The 13,138-nt window shown below is 38.9% G+C and overlaps 1 protein-coding gene across 2 annotated transcripts in view; it reads right to left on the reverse strand.

Moving 5' to 3' along the window:
* The window catches only part of Med13 (mediator complex subunit 13), a 100,191-nt gene that overhangs the window by 74,354 nt on the left and 12,699 nt on the right, over nt 1–13,138 (reverse strand). The gene's annotated exons all lie outside the window — the stretch shown is intronic.

Below are 13,138 nucleotides of genomic sequence, written 5' to 3' on the forward strand. Positions count from 1 at the left end.
GAAGTTTATACACCAAAATGCTTACTTTCTTTAGCCTAGAAATTCATCTGAAGAAAAAAGAAAATCATGGCTATGAATAAAGATTTGCCCAAAAGAATGCTCTTCACAGCACTGTTTATAGTAAGGAGTTGCAAAACAAATGAACAAGTTAAACAAGTTAGTACACACACATATACAATTTTTAACCACAAAAATAGCCTTTGTAAGGGGGGAAGTAACAATAGTATGATCTCAATTTTTTTTTTTGGGGGGGGGGGGGTCGGTCAGTCATGTGGCTTGAACTCTGGGCCTAGGTGCTGTCCCTCAGCTCTTCAGCTCAAGGCTAGAGCTCTACCACTTGAGCCACAGCGCCATTTCTAGTTTTCCGAGTGGTTTATTGGAGATAAGAGTCTCACAGGCTGGCTTTGAAGTACCATCCTCAGATTTCAGCCTCTTGAGTAGCTAGGATTATAGGCATGAACCACCAGTGCCCTGCTGATCTCAATTTTTTAGAGAAAAAAGTTTTTTATCTATAAAAAAAACTTTAGATTGGAGTCTTGGAATTTAACTCAATGGCAGAGTGCTTACATAGCATGTGTACAAAAAAATAAATAAAAACAAAAAACCCCACAAAAACAAGCCCTGGATTCAATACCTAGCATTGCCAAAATTTCTTTTTAAATTTAAGTTTAAAATAGCAATAGTGGTCATAATTTTTATTTTATCTATTTTCCTTCTCTATAAGAAATATACTTTCTTCATTATTTTTCAAAAATAACAATTAGTGAAATTGGGCTATATTCAATCAATCATTTAATTTAATGCAATTCAAACACTTCTGTACTTAATGAATTTAAATCAAAGTGCCACCAGGAAAAAAGTAATAAACTCAATTTTATTATTTCTATCCAGTAGTACCGCTATCTAGTATTTCCCAATAATGGTATGATCCTTGTATTGCAAAACAAACAACATGCTGAATACAAACCAAAATCTAAACACTCAAAAACAGAAAGGCATATTAAAAAAGTTGTACTAAAAACGTTATATATTCAAATTTATATGCACTACAATGTATACTAAATCACTTAAGTAAAAAATAAGAGTTTATCAGTGGTAGAGCACTTGCCTTGCATGCATGAGGCCCTGGGTTCGATTCCTCAGCATGACATAAGCCAAAAAAAAAGCTGGAAGTGGCGCTCTGGCTCAAGAGGTAGAGCTCTAGCCTTGAGCTGAAGAGCTGAGGGACAGCACCCAGGCCCAGAGTTCAGGCCCCGTGACCGGACCTCCTCCCCCCCAAAAAAAGTTATGTATTCAACAAATATTTTGGACTAAGCACACAGTACTATGTTAGGCATAAAATTGTCATATTCCAGTTACAGTAAGTGCTATAACCAAAATTAAGTGCATCTACAAACCAATTAAAAAACAAACAAAAACAGTTCCTGTGTTGGAGCTGAGCGCTGGTGGTTCAAGCCTGAAATCCCAGCTTCTTTAGATGTTGAGGTCTAAGGATCACAGTTCAAAACTAGTCCAAGCAGAAATGTCTGTGAGACACTTATCTCCAACTAACCACCAATTAACCACCAAAGTAGAGCACCAGCCTTGAGTGAAAAAAATCAAGTGAGAGCAAGAAGCAAATCACTTACTACTTCTACTTCATCTCTTACTAGTCTTTTTTTTTTTTTTTTGTCGATCATGTAACTTGAACTCTAGGTCTGGGTGCTGTCCCTCAGCTCTTCAGCTCAAGGCCAGAGCTCTGCCACTTGAGCCACAGCGCCACTTCCGGCTTTTTTTTTGGCTTATGTCATGCTGAGGAATCGAACCAGGGCCTCATGCATGCAAGGCAAGCACTCTACCACTGAGCCACCTTCCCAGCCCTGTCTTTTGTTTTTATTCACCATCTTACTATGCAGCCCATAATTTGAGGTTCTTCTACCTCATTCACCTGTGCTACCACTGTAGGTATGTGCTATAAGTGAGTTATCTCCTTGCTTTGAACTGCTGTCAGTGATTTTTCTAAAAATTGTGATCACATAGCTGGAAAGCTCAAAACTCATGTAATTCCTCAATGCCTTCCAGACTAAACCCAAAAATATCTTAGCATAGCAGTTATTAGACCTTTAGAATTTGATCCTTGCCAAACTCTCTAAACAGAGATACTTAATTGACAAAGAATTCCCTTTGTCACACCCTTGTGCCAACTTCTCTCACAAAGTTCTTTTAGCTCCTTGCCAAATTATCAATTCCTTAAGAGAAACTGAAACTTTGAGTCATCTGTGTAAAACAGTTATTCCCAATTTTCCACCTCATTGCCTTTAAAAAAAAAAAAAAGTCAGGTGTGCTGATTCTTATCTGTAATCCTAGCGACTCAGGAAGTTGAGATCAGAATGGCAATTCAAGACCAACCTGGGCAAAATTTCATGAGACTCCTACCTCATCCAATAAAAAGATGAGTGTCATAGCAAATACCTGTCAACCCAGCTATGAAAGACATAAATAGGAAGCTTGTGGTCCAGATCATCTGGGCAAGAAAAAAGCCTTATCTGAGCAATAACAAAAGCAAAATGGGCTGGGGATGTGACTCAAATGGTAGAGCTCCTGCCTTAGCTAGTGCAAGGCCCTGAATTCAATCATTAAAAAAAAAGATAAATGATTAAAAAGTCTGGCTGGTGTATAGTTCAGAATAACATAAAAACACAAAATTTACCACCATAACCATTTATAAGTATACTGTTAAGCATATTCATTGTTATCAACTATAACATTTCATCTAAAAATTCAGAATTCTATATACTTTAAACAATAACTTAAGCTTTTCTCCATATTCTCAACACCTGCTTTCTATTTCTATAAATTTAACTACTTTATGTATCTCAAGTGGAATTATACAGTATCTGTCTTTTTGGTTTACTTCTATTAGTAGAATATCTCATTGTGTGAACTGCTTTTTTCACTTTATTATATATTTTGATGAATGAAAGTTTTAAAGATTGATATCCCATTTGTCTATTTTTTGTTTTGCTGCCTGTGCTTACATCCAAGAAAAAGTACAATGTCATTAAATATTTTGCTATTTTCTTCTAGGAGATTTATAGCTGTATGTATAATACTTTTAAATCTTAATAATTTTCAATTAGTTTTTATTCATACATGGTAAGCAGTCAACTTCATTCTTTTTCACTTGACTATCCTAACACCTGACTATCCCAACACCATTTGTCAAGGAAACTAATCTTTGAGTATTTTGGACCTTGTGTCACAGAACACTTGACCCTATATGCAGCAGTTTATTTCTAGGCTCTCTATTTCGTTCCATTGGTCTGTTTTATACCAGTACTGTAGTTTTGATTACAGTAGCTTTGTGCTATGTTTTGATCAGCCTTCTCAAACTAAACTGTTAGATCTGTAAAGTCATATCAATTAGAAGGCAAACACACTTCTCTAAACCTGACTTCTATAAACTCTTGACTTGCTTTAGCCAAGGAAATGTTTAAAATGTGCTTATGCAACTCAGCTTCTCCTCAAGTGTTTTCTCTATCAGTATAAAAACATGCCCTGGCTGGTTTCCTGGTCTAGAGGATGAGAAACATACGGAAGAGCGCTCTCTATCCAATTTGAAGCTTAAAGCATGGCCTAGATTGGCTAAGACCCAAACCCCAATGTGACATGCAGAAACATCAGTGAGAATACATATTTTTCCCTTTGTGGTGCTGGAGATCAAACATAGGGATTTGTGTATGCCAGACAAGCACACTACCACTGAGCTACATCTCCAGACTACAACTGTTATATTTCTTTTTTTTGGAGTGGGGGTGGGGGGGGCGCAGTTGGTCATGGGGGCTTGAACTCTGGGCCTGGACACTGTCCTTGAGCTCTTCAGCTCAAGGATAGTGCTCTACCACTTGAGCTACAGCGCCACTTCCAGTTTTCTGGTGGTTAAATGATTTAAGAGTCTCACGGACTTCCTTGACCAGGCTGGCTTTGAAGCGTGGTCCTCAGATCTCAGCTTCCTAAGTAGCTAGGATTACAGGGGTGAGCCACCAGCACCCAGCTGTTATTTTTAAACCATTAAATTTTGGTATGGTTTGGTTGCATAATTACTTATATAGAAATTAGTGCTAAAAGTGAGGTGCCATCATAACAAAATCTAAAATCAATGCAGCTTTGATACCAGATAGTAGATGACAAGAAACACAGAACAGTAGAAAAGTAGTAAAGAAACCACTGTGTGAAGCTAGAAAAATGGTGGCACAAGTTACATAATAAAGAGATATTTTGTAAAGCTGCTTGAAATAATATGGAAGGGAGAAAATATCATACTGATAAATTTACATTCTTGGAACAGATCAGGTCAAAATGCAAATTAATTATTACTAGACATAGTTAATAAAGTATTAAAAGAAAAGGATTAATTCAGAAAACTGTGGACTTGCAAACATTTAGACAAAATAGCCTAGATCCTACAGAAGCTGAAAATAAAAGTATTTCCCAATAATGTGGCCATTAGCCGGTGGCTCATGCCTGTAATCCTAGCTACACAGGAGGCTGAGATCTAAGGATTGCAGTTCAGGAAGTGGCGCTGTAGCTCAAGTGGTAGAGCACTCGCCTTGAGCTGAAGAGCTGAGGGACAGCGCTTGGGCCCAGAGTTCAAGCCCCATAACCAACAAAAAAACAAAACAAAAAAAACGTTCTAAGGATTGCAGTTCAAAGCCACCCAGGGCAGGACTCTTATCTCCAATAAACAACTCAGAAAACTGGAAGAGACACTGTGGCTCAAGTGGTAAGAGTGCTAGCCTTGAGCTAAAGAGCTGAGGGACAGCACCCAAGCCAAGTTCAAGCCCCATGACTGACAAAAAAACAAAAAGGTGACCATTATAATAATGCCTCAGGAAAAAGTCCTAATTAGGAATGTGACTCTAAAGTTAAGCAAGGTGGCACGTGCCTGTAAACTCAAGCAGTAGGGAGTATAAGCCAAGACTCTCAAAAAAAAAATTAAAAACAAAAAGTATAACTCTGGCTGCAGAGTGGTAAAGTATAGCTGAGTTTGATTCTCTAGCACAGAAAATTTGAAAGACAGAAAGAGAGAAAGAGAGAAAGAAAGAAAGAGGGGTTGGGAAGGTGGCTTAGTGGTAGAGCGCTTGCCTTGCATGAATGAGGCCCTGGGTTCAATTCCTCAGCACCACATAAGCAAAAAGAAAAAAGCCGGAAGTGGCGCTGTGGCTCAAGTGGTAGAGCGCTAGCCTTGAGCTGAAGAGCTGCAGGACAGCGCCCAGGCCCAGAGTTCAGGCCCCATGACTGGACCCCCCCCCCTCCGAAAAGAAAGAAAGAAAGAAGGAAGGAAAGAAAGGAAAGAAAGGAAAGGAAGGAAGGAAGGAAGGAAGGAAGGAAGGAAGGAAGGAAGGAAGGAAGGAAGGAAGGAAGGAAGGAAGGAAGGAAGAAAAAAGAAAAGGTGATTCTAATTCTTTGTTGAGATCAAACATTGCAGGCCAGGCTGGATTATACAGTGGGAACCTATCTCAGAACACTGTATGATTCTTGGTAACCATGAAACATTAAGATTAGGGATTAATTTACATTATTTTAAACACTCATACACTGATATTTTTCAATGAAATATCTAAAGTAAATACTATGTGATGCAATAAACCTTGTGCTTTTAAATGGCCTTTTGTCTGACACAAATCTACAATTAAAGCAAAGATATAGAGCATATAAATATTAAGAATAATTTCTAAATGAATTTTTCCCATTTGCAAGAGATTTTTACTGATTGTTGTTTCAAATTAAAGAGAGGGGAAAGGGAGCTGTTGAAGAACTAGCAAAGGGGAACTACTACTATTCCACCAATAGAGACACAAACAGGAGTGAGAAGAACCAAAGGGAGACTTGTGGGAGGAACCCAAAAGGAGGGAACTGGAGTGATCCTACATCACCAAGGACTCTGGTTCTTCAGATGGGCAAGGTCCTTCCCCCCAATCTGGGCCTTGTCCCCCAACTGCCAGCCCCCAAGGAGCGCACCCCTGAAGTGACCTGCCCCTACCTCCCTGCAGCACTACTGGAAAGCTGCAGGGCCTGCCCTCCCCATCTGTCAAGAGATTCTTCAAATTTTCCTAATAATATACAAGTAGCCAAGAAAAAAATTATGCTCAATATCCCTAATCAATGGGGAAATGTAAGTGAAAAACACAATTAAAATACTACTTCATATCCACAAAGATGGTTTATGTTAAATAAATAAAACAGCCGGATACCAGTGGCTCACGCTGTAATACTATTCAGGAGGTTGAGAACTGAGGATCCTAGTTCAAAACCAGCCCAGCAGGAAAATGTTTAAGAGTCTTATTTCCAATTAGCTACCAAAAAAGCCAGAAGTAGAGCTATAGCTGAAAAGGTAGAGCACTAGTCTTCAGAACAAAGGCTCAGGGACAAGGCATGGGAAAAAATTAAAACAATCCAGGCACCAGTGGCTCACAGCAATAATCATAGCTACTCAGGAGGTGGAGATATAAGGATCATGGTTAGAGATGAGCCTAAGCAGAAAAGTCCATGAAGAGACTCTGATCTCCATTAACCACCAGAAAACTTGAAGTAGTACTGACTCAAAGTGGTAGAGTGCTAGCCTTGAATGAAAAAGCTCAGGGACAGCGCCCAGGCCCTGAGGTCAAGCCCCATGATTGGCAATAAATAGATAAATATATATATTTAAAAAAATAGCCTAGCAAACAAGTATTGGTCAGGATGGGCAGAAATTAAAACTCCTTTATATATGCAACAGCCAAAAGGTGGAAACAACCCAAATGTCTACTACCAAATTAATGATAAAGTAAATTGGTATATACATGTTATAGAATACTATTCAGTTTTAGAATTTAAAAGAAATCCTGTCACCTGCTACAAATGAATGAATCTTGAAGATAAGCCATGTGAAATAAATCAGACAGAAAAGGCCAAATTATTGTATAAATCCACTTCCTTTAAACCTGTAATACTAAAATAAATTATTTGCTTAGAAAGAGTTTACAGGGAACGAGGGGGGAAATAAAAGTTATTGTTCTGAAGATTGATAGTAGTTTGGATGCATAACAATGTGAATGTACTTAACGACAATGTTATACACTGAAAAATAATAAAAATTATTTTTTTAAAAAAATCAGTGCTGGGCTGGGAAGGTGGCTCAGTGGTAGAGCGAGCACTTGCCTTGCATGCATGAGGCCCTGAGTTCGATTCCTCAGCACCACATAAACAAAGAGAAAAAAGCTGGAAGTAGCGCTGTGGTTCAAGTGGTAGAGCGCTAGCCTGGAGCTGAAGAACTTAGGGACAGGCCTAGAGTTCAGGCTCCACGACCGTACCCTCCCCCCCCCCCCCCCCAAAATCAGTACTTTTGGTAGGACTGGATTTGAACTCAGGGCTTTGCTCTTTCTAGGCAGGCACTACAACAAACCTCTAGCCCTTTCTGCACTGGTTATTTTTGAGATAGGATGTTGCTTCCTGCCAAGTACATGCCTGGACCTCAGTCTGCCTATTTTAGGCTTCCTGTCTTAGCAGAGATGATGTGCCTAAGATATCCAAACCAAAACATTGAGCTACTGGTTGAAAGGATGTCCCAAGTATATACTAAGGTCAATCTCTCAAACAATTAGGACTACAGGTGTAAGCCAGCCACTGGTGCTCAGCTAGTGGCTAGTTAATTTTGAGATAGGATATGGTTTCTTGCCCAGGTACATACTTAGATAACTGTGGAGTCTCTTGAGACTTTTCTTTCCTGTGCTGGCCTGTAAGCAACCCCCCCCACCCCAATCTCAGCCTTCCAAGTCCCTAGTATTATAGGCATGAGCTACTAGTACCCAGCTGAAAATGTAAATTTTATGTTTGCTACATTTTATCACAATAAAATTCCTAGTCATCTTAATTCCCAGATTACTTTTAATCGATGAATTCCATATTTTCCAAACTTGTCTTACAGTTAAATTTTTCCAAATTCCTAAGCCTAGGTCACAGGCACAGTTCTTAGCCTGTATCTAAAGTGATATTTTGAAGTTCTTCAGGTGATTTCCATACTTCAACAACTTCAGGAACAAGTGTTTAATTTATATTTCTGTGGCATTCATGGTAATTTTTCTTTCTTTCCATTTTTTCATGTGGTACTCAGGTTTGAACTCAAGTTCTCATACTTACTAGACCAAATACTCTACCACTTGAGCCATACCTCCACTCAGCTAAATTTGATTTCGTGTGTGCTGGTATCAGGGCCTGAACTCAAGGCCTAGAACTCTTCCTCTGCTTTTTTGCTTACAGCTGGTACTCTACCACTTGAGCTACATCTCCAGTTCCTTGATTACTTTTGAAACAATCTTGCAAACTTTTCTGCCCAACCTTGAACTACAATGCTTATAGAGTTACAGATCTAAGCCACTGGCACCCAGCAGAGTAATTTTTTTGTATTATTTTTTGGCAATATTGGAATTTAAAATAAGAACCTTGTGCTTGCTAGGCAAGTGTTCTACTATTGAACCAGGCCTGTAGCATTAAGTTGTTTATTTAGGTTTTTGAGACCAAGACATAATGTAAAAGCCAGTAGCAAAGAGAAACATAGTTTTACTGGTGAAATACATCTACTCAGCTTTAAAATTAAAAAAAGGAGCAGGGCCTGGGAAGGTAAGTGGTAGAGCAACACACACAGCCTTGAGCAAACAAACCTTGAGGCCCTGAGTTAAAGCTCTATTGAAAGAAAAAGAGAGAAAGAGAAAGGGAGAGAAAGAGGGAGGGAGGGAAGAAGAGAGGGTAGGGAGAAAGGAAGGAAGGAAAAGGAAGAAAAGAGAAAGAGAGGAAGGGGAAGGGAAGGGAGAGGAAGAGGAAGAGAAAGGAGAGGGAGAGGGAGGGGGAAGAAAAATCTTCCCTGAATAAATTCAATTTTATACCTCACCTACACTTCAAAATAGTATACAATATCTGTAGTAATGCTTGGCTAATAAGACATAATTTGAGCCAGGCATGCAATAGTAGCTCCTGTAATTCCGTCATTCAGAAGGCTGAGACAAATCTTGATTTGAGGCAAGCTTGGGTTACCTAGAGAGACTCTGTCACAAATAATTAGAAAACAAGTTAAATAAATAAATATTTTGTTAGCCTCCACCTAAATGGGTCAGCCAACAGAAAAACACTAGTGCTTGATAAAAAGTTGAATAAGAAGTAGAATTTGTGGTTTACAAAATTTTCCAACTAAAAGTAATTAGCAAAGCTGAGCGCCGGTGGCTCACACCTGTAATTCTAGCTACTCAGGAGTCTGAGATCTGAGGATCACATTCAAAGCCAGACCAGGCAGGAAAGCCCAAGAACCTCTTATCTCTAATAAACCACTAGAAAATAGCAAGTGGAGCTGTGGCTCAAGCATTAGAGTGTTCACCTTGAGCTGAAGAGTGCAGGGACAGTGCCCAAGCCCAGAGTTCAAGCCCCACAACCGACCAAAAAAAAAAAAAAAAAAAGTAATTTCCAGCTCATTAAGACAGTTTTTCATAATGAAAAATAAAGGTATGTGCAGTTTCTGGTACCTTGCATGACTGAATGAACATATTCACATACCTCTACCAACTCAAAACCTCCATATTCATAGGAAAGGACAGGAGAGGTACATGAAGAGTAGGATAGAAGTTACAACAGACAACAGCCAGCCAATGAAATGTGAGCAAGTATCAAGCAAAGGCAAAAACTTTAGCTGACTTAATAGGTAAAGAGATGAGCTATGATGCAAAATGAACAAAACCAAAGAACCCTAGAAAGACTCAAAAGTTGAAATCATTGGTATATCTCTGAAGGCAAGTATACATATATGAAAACAAAAGGAATCCAAGTTCAAAAAGTAAGTTGGATTCCTGCATGCACTTTAAAATCTTACAGGCAGACTCTCTTCACCTTCTTTGAGTTCAAATACAGGAACTCACAACTCAGACATATACTTATTAGACAGAGCTGATGTGATATATTTAAAGGGGGGGGGGAAATCTAAACATTATTTAAGTGGCCTCTGGAAGCCCCTGTTCCCAATAATCTCTCTAAATTTTGTGAGCCCAAATTATCTTAGTCAAGATGTTAAAATACTCTCCTACGAAAACTAACTTATGGCTGTTGAGGCAAGAAATACACAGTAGCAAGTAAAAACTGCCAAGTTCCCTTAACAATTCACCCTAGAAAAGCTTGCAACTTCATAAACTTCTCATATACACAGAACTTTCAGTCAGCATTTTACTGCCCTCATCTTAGATAAAGTAATTGCTAGACCTAGATTCTATAGGCATGAAAAGTATCAACTAGGCTGGGGGTTTAGCTCAGCAAAAGAGCGCCTGCCTGGCGAGTGCAAGACCCTGAGTTCGGTCCTCAGCTCTGGAAAAAAAAAAAAAAAGAAAAGAAAAGTATCAACTATAAAAGTAGGAGAGAGGACAATACAGACATTAAGGATCACTCAAGTATTAGTTCCCATGCAATCTCTCCTCATGCAACTATGCAGATGAGCAGCATCAAAACAGAAAACAACAACAAAAAATAATAATGAATGAAAACTAGGAAACTAGGAGTCCAACATGGATAGGAAGATAAAGGGAACTCTCAGATGACTACTGCAAAAGATGTCTATTAATGAACAACAAAAAGAAAGTAACAGATTATTATATAAAGTCCTTAAAGGTAGGAAGGAAAGATTTTACTTATGATATTCAGTTCAGGAATAAATTGTCAATAGGTACACAGATCAAGATTCAGTAAATCAAAGATGATATATATATTTCAGGTTAAATAGTTTTGGCCTTGCAAACCATTTGTTTCTGATGCAACTACTTAATTCTGCTATGATGTTCTAAGCACTTTTAAGAAAAACCATGATATGCAGTAGATGTATGTTAAGTACACTTTTTTCTCCCTAGTCCCAGGAATTGAACCCAGGGCCTACTACATACTTAGACACTCTACCGCTGAGCTATACCTCTAGCCTATAAATAGTGCATTTTTGACTTAAGTATTTTGACTACATGTATATCAGAAAATAACCCTATTGTAAGAGGAGAAGCAGCTGTAATAAACTAGAATTATATTAACATACAATAGTAAGTTATTTAAAATTGATCTCTCTGGAAATATTATGTCATGTGCAGGAAAATGGATGGAACTTGAACAAATTCTTTTTTTTTTCTGTTGGTCATGGGACTTGAATTCTGGGCCTGGGTGCTGTCCCTCAGCTCTTCAGCTCAAGGCTAGCACTCTACCACTTGAGCCACAGTGCCACTTTCAGTTTTCTGGTGGTTTACTGGAGAGAAGAGTTTCACGGACTTTCCTGCCTGGGCTGGCTTTGAACTGTGATCCTCAGATCTCAGCCTCCTGAGTAGGGAGGATTACAGATGTGAGTGGGTGGAATTAGAGCAAATTATGTTAAGTGAGGTAATCCAAGCTCAGAGAGACAAATGGTGTTATGTTTTCTCTCATATGCAAAAGCTAGAGCTAAAATACTGGGACATAATAAATGATATAGATCTCTAGGTATTCATACACCATGAGACCAAAGGAGGATACTCAGGAGAGGAACAGAAAGGTACAATGCCTATGTGCATCTGATCATACAAAATAATATTTATCAAAATGAACTCCAGGAAATGAAAACAAGAGTTTTTTGTTTTTGTTTTCTCTTTGTTCTATCAGTTCATTTATGTGTTTTTGGGAGTATAAGGGGAGGCACAGAAATGAAAGGACAAAGCGTGAACAAATGCAGCAGTGGGACTCACTAGACACTATGTTGAAAATTAACTATACAACTTGTGGGTGGAGATGGGAGGAAAAAACTGGGAGAGCACAAGGGAAGAGTTGTTTTCCTAAAAGAAATGTACTTTTTTTTTTTTTTTTTGTCAGTTGCGGGGCCTAAACTCTAGGCCTGGGTGTTGTCCCTGAGCTCTTCAGCTCAAGGCTAACTAGCGCTCTACTGCTTGAGCCACAGCACCACTTCCCGCTTTTTCTGCTTATGTGGTGCTGAGGAATTGAACCCAGGGCCTCATGTATGCGAGGCAAGCACTCTACCACTGAGCCACCTTCCCAGCCCCAAGAAATGTACTCTTTACCTGACTTATCACCCCTGTACATCACCTTTATAATAGTAAATTTTTATTAAAAAAATAAAATTGGTCCCTCAATGTACCTTACTGCACTTCTATAATTTCACTTAAAGGAAGCACTATATGGCTTCTTGACAAAATCACTACTCATGTACACTGGGGGCATTGTTAAGTAAAATAAGAATTATCTGAATAGCACAACTGATTAGTTAACCAAGAGGACCACTAAGGAAATATCAAGCAGGCAGCAGATACAGCATGGATATAGTAGGCAAAGGTCCTAAGCACGACAGAGTAAGACCATGCAAGTTCATCCGCTGGGCACTGGTAGCTCATGCCTACAATCCTAGCTACTCAGGAGGCTGAGATCTGAGGATTGTGCTTCAAAGCCAGCTCAGACAGAAAAGTCTGTGAGACACTTATCTCCAATTAACAACCAGAAAACCATTAGTGGCACTGTGGCTCAAGTGGCAGAGCACTCATCTTGAGCTGAAGAGCTGAGGGACAGTGCCCAGACCCAGAGTTCAAGACCCATGACCAACAAAAAAAAAAAGGAAAGAAATCATTCGCTTGTATGCACTGCTCAGCTCCCCTCAGCTGCTCTGGACTCCATTATTTCTGAGTCTGGATCTTCACCTTCCTTCAAGTCAATGAGTTACCCCATCCTTCCAATCTCTCCGTTAAGGCCAATCAGAGACATTTCTACCTACGCGTGATGATACTGAGAGGAACAGCAGAAAACTAAAGGTCACAGAGCAGAAAACTCAAAAGTTCTCTAGAGTTTTACCTAGAGTCCTTACTGATTATCAAACAGATACACCAGTACCAAATTTCCTACATCTAGACTCTTTGCTATTGAAAACAATCAATTCCATTTTAAATCAGTAGTTAGGTTTCCTAACATCTGCAAACAGAATGCGCTAACTTCTATAATTACTTTGATAATAAGAAAATTGTTAGTTTTCAGAGAAAAAAATTAAAAAACTTTTATTTTTCCAGGCTTGCTTATCCATCCAGACTATCAAAACTTAAAAAAAAGGCTTAAAAAAAGAAAACTAGGTAAACAT

This window comes from Dipodomys spectabilis, unplaced genomic scaffold (genome assembly GCF_019054845.1).
Source record: "Dipodomys spectabilis isolate Male_0828 unplaced genomic scaffold, ASM1905484v1 ptg000004l, whole genome shotgun sequence".
In the NCBI taxonomy this organism is placed as follows: Eukaryota; Metazoa; Chordata; class Mammalia; order Rodentia; family Heteromyidae; genus Dipodomys; species Dipodomys spectabilis.